We start from the raw sequence: 14,512 nt of genomic DNA on the forward strand, positions 1-14,512 counted from the left end.
TCTGAACCCCTTAAGAAATATGAACCCCTTTGAGGTTCCAGCAAAAGGCTAGTGTCCCCTAATCAGAAAAGCATATGTAACATAAGCTCCCACTAGCCTGTTTCCTGCACATGTGCCTTGTGTAGTTGCACAGGTCTTTATGACAGTTATTCGTCTGTATCAACTACATGCAGTGTGACCAGATGCCCCATACTTCTGCTGCCATGTCTTCTTCCCCCTGACTTCCATCCCTTGATAGATGGTACCTTCAAACTGTGAGCCAAAAATAACCACTCCTTCCTTAAATAACTTTTGTCAGGTATTTTCTTACAGCAATAAGAAAAATAACTAACACAGAAAACCAGTACCAGGAGTGGGGTTGTTGCTGTGCTAAAACTGGCTATGTGGTTCTTAAAACTCTGAAATTGATTTGCAGGTAGAATATGGAAGGGTTTGGAGCTGTGGGTTAGAGAAACCCTAGTATATTGTGAGCAGAGTGTAATGGGCCATTCTGGTGGAGAATGTCAAAAGAAATTCAGACAATAATAGCTTGACTCATGAGGTTTCAGAGGTAAGCAAGGACTCTTGGAGAATGGGACTAGAGATCACTATATCATATTCTGATGAATAATGTTTGTATTCTGCCCAGGATCTGAGAAACTGAGTGGGGCTGAATTAGAAAAAATACTAACAGGCTTCTTTGCTTGGCTGAGGAGATTTCAAGACAGAATCTGGATTCAGATTGAGCAGTTCACAGATGGCATCCATAATAAAACAATTCGAGTAATGAAATCAGGTCTGTCCCAGGGGTGGGTAACTCTCACACATTCCAGACCAAGCAGGACACACCCTTCCCACAAAAGATTATGCTGGGGATGAACATAGAGCAGAGAGACAGAGTGTGTTTGTCTAACATGTCTGGGTTCAATGCCTAGCACCATAAATAAGTAAGTCGTTTTTAAGAGGGACAGCATGCTAGAGGTGGGTACAGTGTGCTCAGCTAGGGCCTGCTGCAACACACAGATATGAGTGGAGAAGCAATATCTGTGGCTACAGCCACTACTGTAAATCACATGATTATTATGTTCTGTATATGTTAATTAATTCTGGATATTAATACAGCAACAATTATTCCTTAACCAGCTTGTTCCCAAATAACCACACAGAGACCTTTTAATATTTCAAAGCCTTATCTGGGCAGACTCTCAACTGGTTCATCTAAGTTAACCCAACCACCTAGCCCTACCAGCCACGTGGCTGGCTATACCTTCCTAGCCTGTGACCATTTCTGTCTCCTCCCATGTCTCCTGGAAGAATCCTTTCCTCTTTCTTCTTCCCAGGGTTCCTTTCTGTTGGGGGTTAAATCTTGGCTCGCATCCAGACAGAACACACCAAGCCAACATAGTTCCATGTGGAAAGGTTTAATGAGAGAAGAAGAGTAGGAGAGGAAAGGATGGCCATGAGCACCTGGAGGGAAGGAAGAGGATGGGGAGAGAAGGGACAGGGACAAAGGGGAAGAGGACAGGAGAGCAGAGAAGAGAAGAGTAAGAGAGTGAGGAGGGGGCAGCTGGCTGTTGCCAGGTAGCTGAGGGGTGGAGCTTAGACAGAATACCAACATTTCCCCATTTTGGTTTAATTAAAACTAAAAAGTAGAAGCTATGGTGAAGCAGGAATAGGGGTGTTGTGATCTCTGACTATTTACTGCTTGCTTTGGGGTGATGTGTCTCTAGTGAACCTAGAAAAATGGGTACAGGGTGTTTGTCCAGTCTTAGAGTTGGCTGTTTCCTTGTTGTCCAGGGTCTGTGGAACCATCTGAGGACAGGTCAGAAGGAACAGGTCTAATAGAAGCATCTGTGTCTGTGAGAGGAGATCGGAACATCTGGAGGTGGCTTCTCTGGAGCTGTCCTGGGTGTAGTAAGTGCCTGGACTTGACAAGATGCTGGAGCACACATATACATTTACTATAGGTGGAGAATAAGATTAAGCACATTTGGGAGAAAAGGAAATTTTTCCTTTTTCTTAGCTGTACATTTGAAACCCAGAGGAATCCCATCCCTTGGAAAAGGTAGTTAAGTGGGAAGCTTACAAAAGAGTTAACATGAGTTACCAACATGAACATTCTTTAAGATAAGCTTTTTGTGGAGCAGAAGGAAGAATTTGTCCTACAGAATGTGTCCTAGATCTCTTAAAACAATTTGCCACGACAAAAAGGCAGAGAAAGCAGCTTCCAAATCCTATTTGGAAAGACAGTTCAGCAACAGAGAAGTTCTAGACCTCCCGGACCTGGGGGTCTGCCTGAGAAGCTGGTAAAGGAAGCAACATGTCTGTGTTAGTAGGTTGGCTGGCTAAAAGGAGCAGGAGGCCAGCAGGTGAGCTTGGGTTTTGGCAAATGAGTGGAGCAAAATAGAGGCTCCCAACTTAGCTAGATGATCCCTTCCCAATAAGGGGACAAGGCATGTTGGCACCACCAAAAAGGAATGGGTGAGAGGCACACCCCTAAAAATGCAACTAAGTGGTGGGATTGGTGAGGAAGGTTAGGTTGTCCCCCTCCCCCAAAAATAAGGAAATGAGAGAGAGAGAGTGGGTCTCCAAAATTTCATTAGGACTGAGTAAGTGGCCCCAGTGTCCAAGAGGAAGGAGATGGGCTGCCCACATACCATGATAATTCCCCAGGTCTCCCTGCTGGTGATGGCAGTGGTCAGGTCCAGGGAACTCAGGCCCCTTCAGTCATCCACAGCCAAGCCTAGGAGATCAGCTGGAGGGTTCCCTGGATGTGATATCCCCCTGTCCTGCACAACATGAGGGCACTTGACAACCTAGCGTCATTCTTGATGGCACTTAGAACATAGCCCCTTGGCTTGCGGAAGTTAGGGCAAGCCCTCGCCCAGTGACCTTGTTGACCACATTTGTAGCAGGATCCTGGTGGTCTCTTAGCCTTAGAAGACCAGGAATCCAGGCAGTGGCTGAGGCTGGTCGAATGGTCTTTGCCTGCCTATGGTATCTCAGTCTGTGAGCCTTCTCATCTCTCCCATGGTACAGTTTAGCCAGTGCCAAAACTTCTGCCTGTGGCCCCCTCTCTAGGTTTTTAAGTTTGTCTTTTAGGTCACAGTAGCTCTGGGAAAAGAAATGGGTCATTGGAAGTTGCTTACCTTCTGGGTTTTCAGGGTCCAAATTAGTGTATTGCAATAAAGCCTTTGTAAGGCATTCTAAAAATTGGAATGGGTTTTCCTGTTTTTCCTAAATGACCTCTTGCAGTTTATCAAAATTCACTGGTTTAAGACTGTCCTGCAAAGACCGGCCAGGAGGCAGGTCATAAGTCTGTCTCTGTCTAAAATACCACCTGTGGAATTATACTTCCATCGAGGATCTTGGTCAGATAGTGCCTCAGATCCTATTGGGCAAGTTTCATCTGTTTGATGGATCTCATCTGCATGTGTTCTCTCCTGCTCCCAAACTTGATGGCGTTCCTCCAGAAGTAAATTATTAGTAAGGATCACATGTGAAGACAGGGTAGGAATGGAAAATCTTAAATAACTTTGACAGGTTTCATAAACAGAGAAATGGAACAGAAAACTGTACCATGTGTGACACTGAACACAGCAAGGTTTGGGAACGGCCAATCTACAGAGCAAGGGAGAGGCGCCAGCGCGTGTGCTCAGGCATGAGCAAGCTGAGGCACTGGCACGCAGGTGGTGGTGTGAACATGCTGGAAACGAGAATGTGAAAGATGTTTTTCTCGAGGCTGTGGCGGGCCGAGCACAGGAGCAAAGTCCGGGACAGAAAGAGAGAGCTTGCACTTGGGTCTTAGCAAGCAGAATCCCTGGCCAAGGGGCGGGGCCAGACTCGCTTTTCCTGCTGCTGTGAACCAGGGGCTGCAGTGAACCAGGGGCTGCTGTGAACCAGGGGCTGCAGTGAACCAGGGGCTGCAGTGAACCAGGGGCTGCAGTGAACCAGGGGCTGCAGTGAACCAGGGGCTGCAGTGAACCAGGGGTTGCAGTGGCAGGCAGAGCACAGAAACTCCCTGAGAGAGAGTGCGCCAAGTGTAAGGGTCTCACATGAGTGGGAAAGCAGATCTCACAGAGTCCCTGCAGATGCAAGGGATGGGGCCAGACCTGTTTCTCACTGGGCAGCAAACCAGGAGCTGCAGCAGTGAAGCAGCGAGGAGAAAGGGAGGAGGGGGAGGCCTATGCTATGAATCGCTAGCAAGAGAGTGCCAGTTTATCGACCACATAGAAATATTGTTTTCTGCTTAGTGTAAATTAGACCAAAACATCCCAGGAAATAGGGATAGGTGGTGAAGACCGATAGACCCCGGGGGTGAGAATAGGGATTATTAATTGTCCCTACCAGTGCTGGGGCTACACTCAGAGCTCATGTGCCTGAGCCAGAGAGCCCAGCCTGGCATTTTCATCAGAAAGAAACTGTCTCAAAAAAAGAGAGGAAAAATCTCACCCAAGGGAAAAGGTCCTAGAATGAGGGTCGGTGAAAGGATCCATCCCCGGGGACTGCACAGGAATAGCTCCGAGCTCAAGAACACTCCCCTGAGACCATTTGTACACCATGGAAAGTCAAGCCCTGAGGTAAAGGCAGCACACAGAGGTCAAGAAGGTCACTGCTCACCAGCCTGTGCTTGAAGAGGGTGCTCTTCTTGGCAGACAGCTGCAAGCAGGGCATCACAGCAATGGGGAAGCCTGCTGGGCTGACCAGCCAGTACCTGGGACACAGATTACCTTAGCAGGATGCCACAGGAAGTGAAACCAAAGGTACATGAACGCTTGAGCATAAAGGACTCCCATCCCCCACCCCCCATTTACCAGAGTGCTGGCAATATGTATGAAAATCCCATAAAATTGAGGAATCTAACGTGCCGTTATGTAGTCATTTTGAACCATTACCTAATGGATATGGGGTCCAAACACTATTGCATAGGTGTATCAATTTGATGTCCTCAGGTGAGGCATTAGTTTTAGAGTTTTGAAATTCTCCAGAAAACATAATCTGGAGGTATGTTCAAAGACAGCAAATTACCCACTGGGGGAAGTTACCAAGTAATCCGTAATGGCATCCCAGGAGGATTAATCTCGATAAGAGCGGCACTCTGCCAGGCCAGGTGTCTGAATTATCACTTAGACTCCTGGAGGCCATAAACGACTGATCCTAGAACCGACAGAAAGAGTTCCTACCCAGACCTTGGGTTTTGCCATTAGCTGTGAGAGGGTAGGGGAGCAAGGAATGACTTTCGAGGAAATCTCTGCCCAATGATCGAAGTCCTATCTCGTATGCTAGCTAGGGGGTCCCTTTATCCCATAAAGGCTGGCCAGACCCTATCTGGGAAATCCAGGGTCCTCCTTGCCAACTGGAATAGACGTACCAATCTGACGGTGTTTGTGTGGGAATTGTAGCTGCAGTCTGGTAGCAGGAGAAAAGAGACCATGTGGTTGATGGCCTAAGTGAGCCATATGGCAAGAGTTGGCACCACGTGGTGAATGAACCATGGAGGGCAGCAGCTCACACAGAAGTCTGCATGCGCCCCTGCTGAAGCAGCAGCTCTCATGGTGGAAGTCCTGAGTCCCACAGCAGCCAGCAGGTGGCGGTGTCCAATTGTACAGTGGAAGAACGGTGGCGTAGAATATGCAGCAATCCAATTCCAGTGGCCCATCCCTCCTCACCATGTACCTCCTTGAGCACACGGCCCAAGCTGAGCGACTATGGGCTGAGGGTCGGAGGGCACTGTGGCAGCAGCGCGCAGCTCCATCTCTCCCCACTACGGCCCCAACCATGCCCGGAGGTCCCAGTGCAGGCTTCAGGCTGCTGCCGGAGCTTCGGTGGGTGGCAGAGGCACGCAGTGGGAAGAGCCTATTCTCCACCCCTCAGTAGGCGGCTGCTGCTGCAGCCTGTGTGCAGCGGCGTCGGGGGTGTCGGGGCAGCAGGTCCGGTAGTCACGGGGAGATCAAATACCGAGTACTGGTCACCAATGCTGGGGTTTAAATCTCAGCTCGTGTCCAGACAGAACACACCAAACCAACATGGTTCCATGTGGAGAGGTTTAATGAGAGAAGAAGAGTAGAAGAGGAGAGGAATAAAGGAGCCAGCCATGGGCACGTGGATGGAAGCGGGGATGGGGAGAGAAGGGACAGGGACAAATGGGAAGAGGGCACCAGAGCAGAGCAGAGAAGAGAAAAGAGAGCGAGGAGGGGGTAAGCAGCCCCTTATGCAGTGTCAGGCACAGCTGGCTGTTGCCAGGTAACTGTGGGGGTGGAGCTTAGACAAAATACTAACACTTTCTCCCTCCCAGAAAGTCCTACCTTCTAACTGGCCATAAGATTTTTCTATGAAAGCCAATCAAAGAATGCTTGTGTAGGTGAGGAAGGACAGAGAAACGATTTCATACAGCGTACACCAACACACTAGGATCAAACTAGGGCCTCTCTAACCTAGGGGACCACGATGAGCAGCAGGGGAGAGTGGGGCCAAGATTCGTCTTGGCCCTAGGGCTGATCAGCTTAAGCTAGGTCCACAGAGTTCACTGGAAGTGGAGAAAACTCCGGGATATGGAAGCGGAGTGGGTCGGAGAGAATGATTAAAGATTGTGGAGAGCCAAGTTAGCGCCTCCTATCCGTGCTACTGTTGCCAATATTGATCCGTCAAAGGAGACCTTGACACTGATGGGTAGATCTCTTCATGGTGTCTTAGACCTTGCTTTGTTTGAAGTCAGCAGTCACCAGATACCTGCTCAGAACAGATGATGTGGGATTTCAGAATGCTTCAACAAGATCTTTTTTTGCAATCTCACTCTCTGACGGGAGACAGTGCTTCAGAACATCGTGCTGTCCTCCGATCCTCTGGAAGAAAGCTATAGGTTTCCTTATATAGATGACAGAATCCTAACCACCTGAGTGTTTTGAAGATTTGGGGACCCATTTGAGAGGTGTGAGAGTGTGCCTCAAGGAGCAAGCAAGGGAGATTAGTTTACAAGGTGTGAGAAGGCCAGGAGTAGCTGCCGCATTCAGGGAGTTTTACGGTGGGTCTGTGAGGCCTGTGCCTATAACAAAAGGCAAAAGCAGGTGTGTCTGGAAGGTGGTTATTGGGGAATCCCGATGCTGGCTGTAGTCACCTCTATTAGCTTGGTTGTTGGCTACAGAGAGCCCTGGAGGCTCCTAAGACAACACAAGGCTATTGTTATTACTGTTGACTGACTTTCATAACTGTTGCTGAAGATGCCATATACTTTGGTTGCAGGCTTGGAGAACAAAGGCTAGGACTGTGCTGAAAGAGTCCCTTTCCAGTAGCCTAGCTCCTACATTTTTGGAAGGAGCCACTAAGATGCTGGGGAGAAATATGGTTGAAGTGCTATTCTGATGTGCATCCTCTGTGTGTCAAGACAGAAGTGCCAGGCAAGGCGAATCACCTTGTCCTAGTGTGGCACTAGTGATTATAGATAGAATAAATTTCTAATTGGATTTAGTTCCCCTAAGCAGGGGAGATTCATACCTAGTGCTGGGACCTTAGACAAAACCTGTGACCAGGGAAGTCTTAGGCGCCATTGGGGAAGCAGCTGCTACTGTTTTGTCAACTGGTGTCCTGGCTAACGGGCTTAGTGGGCTTCCCACATTTGCCCTTCAATCATAGGCTATTACTGCAGCCTACATCCCATTACGTATTTTTTCCACTTCCATGTTTTCTTCTATTTGTATCTTAGCAGGAGCAATACCACAGAGACTTGCCAACAACCACATTCTGGATATAGAGGAATAATGAGAGAGCCTGGTAGCTCACTGAAGTTGGAGGAGAATATTTAGACCTCCATGTCATTCCTTCCAAGGCTCCGGGACCCTTTGGGAAGGGGTGGGGGATGGGAAGAATGGAAGATCTGGAGGAGGGGGTGGACTCCCGTATGAGATCATCCTGAGCTGAGCTCCCACCATCTTCCTCAGCTCAGCCGTGCCTGCTTACAGACCATCGGCACAGCTGGGCTTGTGGAATGCCAACTGGTGAGCACATCTTTGAACCTTCACCTTGACTATCTAGCCACAGCTCCCAACCAGCCGTCTAAGTCTGTCCAATTGCACATGGTCTCAAGGTCCGGGGAGGGGATAGAGTGTATAGGTTGGAGAAGACTAGAGGAGGGGGATCTGTCCACACAACCATGGTGACTCATCATCTGGGTTGGGTGCAGACCACCGAGTGTGGTTGTGTGAAGGTTCCCCATGCTTGTGTGTAGAGCACCTTATGAGTTACATATTACATATAAGCGTAATAATGACATCGGTTTCCACAGAGTGAACTTTGGTGCAATGATAACAGAACCTTGCTTTTCACAAGGAAACCCAGGACGATGGAGGTGCCTATTAACATATCACAGTGGATGCTGCAACAACCTGTTACAGGGCATCCTGACTGGCACACCCCTACCCAGCCCAAAACTCTCCAGACACTAGGCTGCGCCCCTGGCTTAGCTTGGGTATTATTGCTGTGAAGAGGCACCATAATTAAGGCAAGTCTTATAAAGGACAACATTTATTTGGGGCTGGCTGACAGATTCAGAGGTTCAGTCCATTATCATCAAGGCAGGAGCATGGTGCAGGAGGAGCTGAGAGTTCTATATCTTGTTCTGAAGGCAAACAGGAGAAGACTGTCTCCCACATGGCTAGGAGGAGGGTCTCCAAGCCCACGCCCACAGTGACACACTTCCTCCAACAAGGCCACACCTCCTAATAGCGGTAGGCATATTCAAATCACCTCCCTGGGCTAAGCATATTCAAACCACCATACCCCTTTACCCCAGGTTCTCTTTTTATGTAACCCAGCCATGTTGGCTATGCTGGTCTCTTGGTCTCTTGGGTTCCTAGGTATTCTCTTTGCTTCCTCTCTTTTCTCTTTTTCTCTTCCCCACACCTCTCCTCTTAGCCGTGTCAGTCTGGACTCTTCTGGATGCCTCTGCCTGAGTTCTCCCCAATAACTACAATAAACCTTCCCCTCAACCATACCTCAGAGCATCATGTCCTCATTTTCATTTTTAAAAATGATTTATTTATCTCTATTTTATGTGCATTTGGGTTCTACCTGCTTGCATGTGTGGGAGAGGGTGTCAGACCCCCTGGAACTGGAGTAACAGACAGTTGTGAGCTGCTCCGTGGGTGCTGGGAATTGAACCCAGGTCCTTGGGAAGAGCAGTCAGTGCTCTTACCACTGAGCCAACTCTCCAGCCCCCATTTTTGTCTTTTTCATTCAGGTTTGTCCCAGACCTCAGGAGATGGTAGATGGTCCTCTCCCCCAGGGAAAGGGAGCCAGCAGTTCACGGCTTCCTTGGATCTGCACTGGTGGTTTTTAGGCCAGGTGTGAGCATGAGTTTGGTTTGTGTCTTGCTTTTCTCATCTTCTTTCTTATTATAGTGTCCTTGAGCATTTTCTTTCCCCCGAGAAGCTTCTGGTTTAGGCTTTCTGTGGGTATCTGGTTTTCGGTCCAAGGGACCAGGAAGTCTGACTGGGGTCACACGGAGGCGCCTGACTGCAGTTTCCACAGTGAACTTTCACCCGTGCCCCACTGCCTGCCGTCCCTTGCTCACCTTCTGAGCACTGCTCTTGAGAATGTCTGGATCCCTAAATTCACATGTGAAATGTAGTCTACCCGAAACGCAACGTTATGAAGAGGTGAGCCTTTGATGAGGGCAGATGGATGCTGTCCTCACGATTGGGGTTTATACCAGAGTCCCTGGAATCCTTGTCTGTCCCTTCCTCCTCAGGAGGACAGTACCTCTGACAACACCTTCACCTTGGGCCTCCAACCTCCAAAGCTGCAGTGAATGAACGCCTTTCCTTCACTGTACGGCTTTATGGTATTTCGTTACAGCAGCTGGTTTCAGGCCCTGAGCAGAACCTACCAGGCTTCAGCCCCTCCCAACTCTGGCGTTCTTGCTGGCCTACAGGGATGCCTCCTACGACTTTCACTGCCATCTCTTCTTTAGCATAGCGCTGCTGTTTCTGCAACAATGCTGTTCTCAAAGCATGAATGCAAAATAAAGTGGCCAGGAGCTCCACCACTTTCCACTGTGAAACTGGGCCTGGGAGGTGGCTCCAAGAGCCTCTTCAGAAAGACACCCTGGGCCCCAGACTTCCTGCTTGTTGTCCTATCTCCCCACCCCCTGCCACAAGCCAGCATTTCCCCTGAGAGCATTCCCTGAAGAGCAACTGTGGATAAGGGTGTTTAAGGAAACAAGTCAGTGGGATCTGGGAGCAGGGACAGGCAGGGAGCAGGTGGGAAGGGGAGACTTACGGCAGCATACAGAAACACAAACCGTTTCTGTTGGGTTTGCTGTCTAGCGGGTGCAGGCGGGAGATGATACCAGCTGTTTCCCCTTCCAGACCTAGATCTGGCATGGTGCCTGTTCCCCGTCCCTACCCAGCTAGCAATGCTGGAAGACAGAGGCCAGGCCTGTGGAGGGACCATGAGCAAACAGCACACTGTGGACTCTCCCAGAGCAAACATCGTGTCCTATTTGGGAAGAGGAAGTGGATGGAGAGAGGAACCTTAACATGTGCTCTGAAGACTTGAAATGGATTCTGGTTTTTTAGTATTAGGAATGGTTGTCTGGGATCTGGTTTCTGCCTGCGAGGAGCTAGCAAGGATTCTCAGGGCCTTCTCTTCATATGGCTCTAGATAATTCCAGACCAGTGGTTCTCAACCTTTGGGAATCCAAAAGACCTTTTCAGGGGGGGGGGGGGTTGCCTACGATCATCAGAAACCTCAGATATTTACATTACAACTCATAACAATAGTAAAATTACAGTTCCCTGTCGGACCCTCCTGGACTCTGTCAGTGTTTGCCTCCTGCTGAGCCTTGCTGATGCCTTCGTTCTCTTGAAGGAACACCCTGGCCTTCCTGTCCGCCATAGTGGGTAGCTAAGACCTGACCTGTCCGCCATAGTGAGTAGCTAAGACCTGAACGCTAGATCTTTTGATCTCCGCTTTAGTTTCAGTTTCTGTTTCTCCATTGTGCTTCCTTCCACTCAGTGGTTGGGATATATATTATGTGTACCCAGTAAAGGCTTTGCCATTCATTTTCTTGAAACATGAGTGACCTGAGTCTCTGTGTTTCTTCTTAAATCTCGCAGGCCTGCGCCTGGTTCTCAGACGATAGCTACGGAATAGCAATGAAATAATTTTAGGGTTGGGGGTCAGCACCACACAAGGAACTGATTTAAGGGAGGCAGCATTAGAAAGGCTGAGAACCACTGCTGTAGATCTTCTCCTGGCGAGGTCACATCACCTTGGGCTGACAGACACATTTGTCAGATGACTGGAGTTCACATTCCTCTGGGTATTGGTTATAAAGGAGCTTAAGCAAGTGTTATGGATTGAGTTGCCCAAAAATTCATATTGAAATTCTGGGTCCCGGGAGCTGAGGGTGGAGTTCGTGAGATAGAGGGTTGTCTAGGAAGCACGAAGCTCTGGCTCATTCAGGTTCACTCCCTGGTACTGCATGAAGCAGGTGTGGTATAAACCCAACGCTGGGGAGGTAGAGGCAGGAGGATAGAAAGTCAAGACCAAGGTCAGCCTTAGCTACAAAGGACTAAACGAGACCCTATCTAACACACACACACACACACACACACACACACACACACAAACGCACACACATAAACACAAACACACACAAAACAAACACACATACACACACAAACACACACAAACACAAATGCACACACATAAACACAAACACACACACAAACACACAAACTCACACATAAACACAAACACACACAAACTCACACACATAAACACAAACACACACAAACTCACACACATAAACACACACACACGCAAATGGACACACATAAACACAAACACACACAAAACAAACACACATACACACACAAACACACACACAAACACAAATGCACACACATAAACACAAACACACACACAAACACACAAACTCACACATAAACACAAACACACACAAACTCACACACATAAACACAAACACACACAAATACAAACACACACAAACACACACACACAAACACACACACAAACGTACACACATAAACACAAACACAACAAGCACAAACACACACACAAACATACACACAAACACACACATAAACACACGCATACACAAACATACACACATACACAAACACACACAAACACGCACGCGCGCGCACGCACACACACACACACACACACACACACACCTCTGTGTGTCTGTCCTCTTGTCCTTCTGCACTGACGCATGGTCATGGCATATTAATTGTGGTTGCCAGCTAGCTGTCTCTCTTGGAAGGTCCCCTGGGTAGGATGTGGTCAGCATGCCCTGTCCCCCAGTGACTTCATTATGCTCAGCATCTACTCTTTGTTTTCTCTCTCTTCCCACGGTGGCCTTCATCTTCCTGTGGCCAGGCCCCAGATGGGATAGAGCCACACTCTCCAGGAGATTTATGCCTATGTAGAGTGTTGGGGTTTGATTCTCGGCCTGCATCCAGACAAAGCACACCAGGCCAATATGGTTCCACGTGGAAAGGTTTAATGAGAGAAGAGTAGAGGTGGGGATAAGTAAAGGCTGGCCATGGGCACGTGGAAGGAAAGGCAGGATGAGGAGAGAAGGGACAGGGACAAAGAGGGCACGAGAACAGAGAAGAGTAAGAGGGAGAGGAGGGGGCAAGCAGCTCCTTTTATAGTCAGATATGCCTGGCTGTTGCCAGGCAACTGTGGGGCGGGGCATACCTGGCTGTTGCCAGGTAGCCATGGAGGTGGAGCTGAGGCAGAATACCAGCATAGAGGAGCAAGGGGCCAGTCCCTTGCAAAGCTGGCCTGCTGGGCAGAGGATTCTCACCCTGAGCTTCTCTATGGTCAATGAGAGCAGCTTGTTTTGTTTTCAGTCCTGAGAAAAGCAAGACTCGAGGGACTGCAGTTTCACCTGCAAGGGAGGGAACCTTTTCTTTCAGAAGCCAGGAGTCAGGGGAGGGACTGGAGAGAAACTTAAAGCATTAGGGAACAATGGTCCTGAGAGCTGAGAGCAAGGGCAAGCACAGTATTCAGCCAAGACTTGGAAAAGCAGGACACAGAGCTGATGGTGGGTAACCAGAGAGGTATCCCTTGACGTAGGTCAAGGTTGAGCATAATTGGCTTTAGTGAGCACTTGCCTGAGAACAGGATGTGGGAACTCAGTGCTGGGACAACTGGTAGTCTAGCTTGGTCTTTCCCAGGCCTTGGTAATTGTGCTGGCTAGTTTAACCTCAACCTGTCACACGGTAAAGTCATCTGAGAGGAGGGAACATCAATTTGGAAAATGCTTCCATAAGATTTCACTATAAGGGGCTGGGGATTTAGCTCAGTGGTAGAGCGCTTGCCTAGGAAGCGCAAGGCCCTGGGTTCGGTCCCCAGCTCCGAAAATAAAGAACCAAAAAAAAAAAAAAAAAAGATTTCACTATAGGCAAGCCTGTGGGGCAGTGGTTCTCAACTTTCCTAATGCTGTGACCCTTTTATAAAGTTCTTCATGCTGTGCTGACCCCAACCATAAAGTTATTCTTCATGCTACTTCATAACTGTAATTTTGCTACTGTTATGAACCATAATATAAATATCAGTGTTTTCCAATGGTCTTAGGGAATCCCTCTACCCACAAGTTGAGAACCACTGTTGTAGGGCATTTTCTTTTTTTTTTTTTTAAAGATTTATTTATTTATATATAAGTACACTGTAGCTGTCTTCAGACACACCAGAAGAGGGCATCAGAACTCATTACAGATGGTTGTGAGCCACCATGTGGTTGCTGGGATTTGAACTCAGGACCTCTGGAAGAGCAATCCATGCTCTTAACCACTGAGCCATCTCTCCAGCCCAGTAGGGCATTTTCTTAATTAGGGCCCAGCCTGTTGTGGGTGGTGCCATCTTGCTGGTCGTCCTGTGTTCTATAAGGAAACAGGCTGAGCAAGCCATAGGGAGCAAGCCAGTAAGCAGCATCCTTCCACGGCCTCTGCATTAGCTCCTGCCTCCAGGTTCCTGCCCTGTGTGAGTTTCTGCCCTCACTGTTTTTTTTTTGGTTTTTTGTTTTTTGTTTTTTTTGTTTTTTTTGTTTTTTTTTTTTTTTTTTGCCCTCACTGTTTTTGATGATGAACTATTATATGGAAGTGTGAGTAAAGGAAACCCTTTTCTCCTAAGCTGCTGTTGGTAATGGTGTTCATAGCTGTAATGGCTATGACTGAAACAGTATGGTAGCTGTGACCATCTGGGCAGCCATTTTATCTGTTCCCTTTGGCTTTTTGAGTCAGCTCTCCCTATGTAGGTGAGGCTGGCCTGGGCCTTATGAATCTACTGCCTTTGCTTTCTGTGTTCTGGGGTTGCAAGCATGCACCCCTTACATCTTCCTTTCTAGACACTTCTAAGCATCCCAGACCATGAACTCTATTCCAGACCCACAGGATACCTCTCTAGGCACATGGCTAAGCAATGGGCCCCAAATCTGGCCCTGGAATCAACTGTATTAACCCTCCCAGTGCTAATATGAACCTGGGTGGGTCCAGCAATCTGA

This window comes from Rattus norvegicus, chromosome 20 (assembly GCF_021556685.1).
Source record: "Rattus norvegicus strain SHRSP/BbbUtx chromosome 20, alternate assembly SHRSP_T2T, whole genome shotgun sequence".
NCBI classification, from domain to species: domain Eukaryota; kingdom Metazoa; phylum Chordata; class Mammalia; order Rodentia; family Muridae; genus Rattus; species Rattus norvegicus.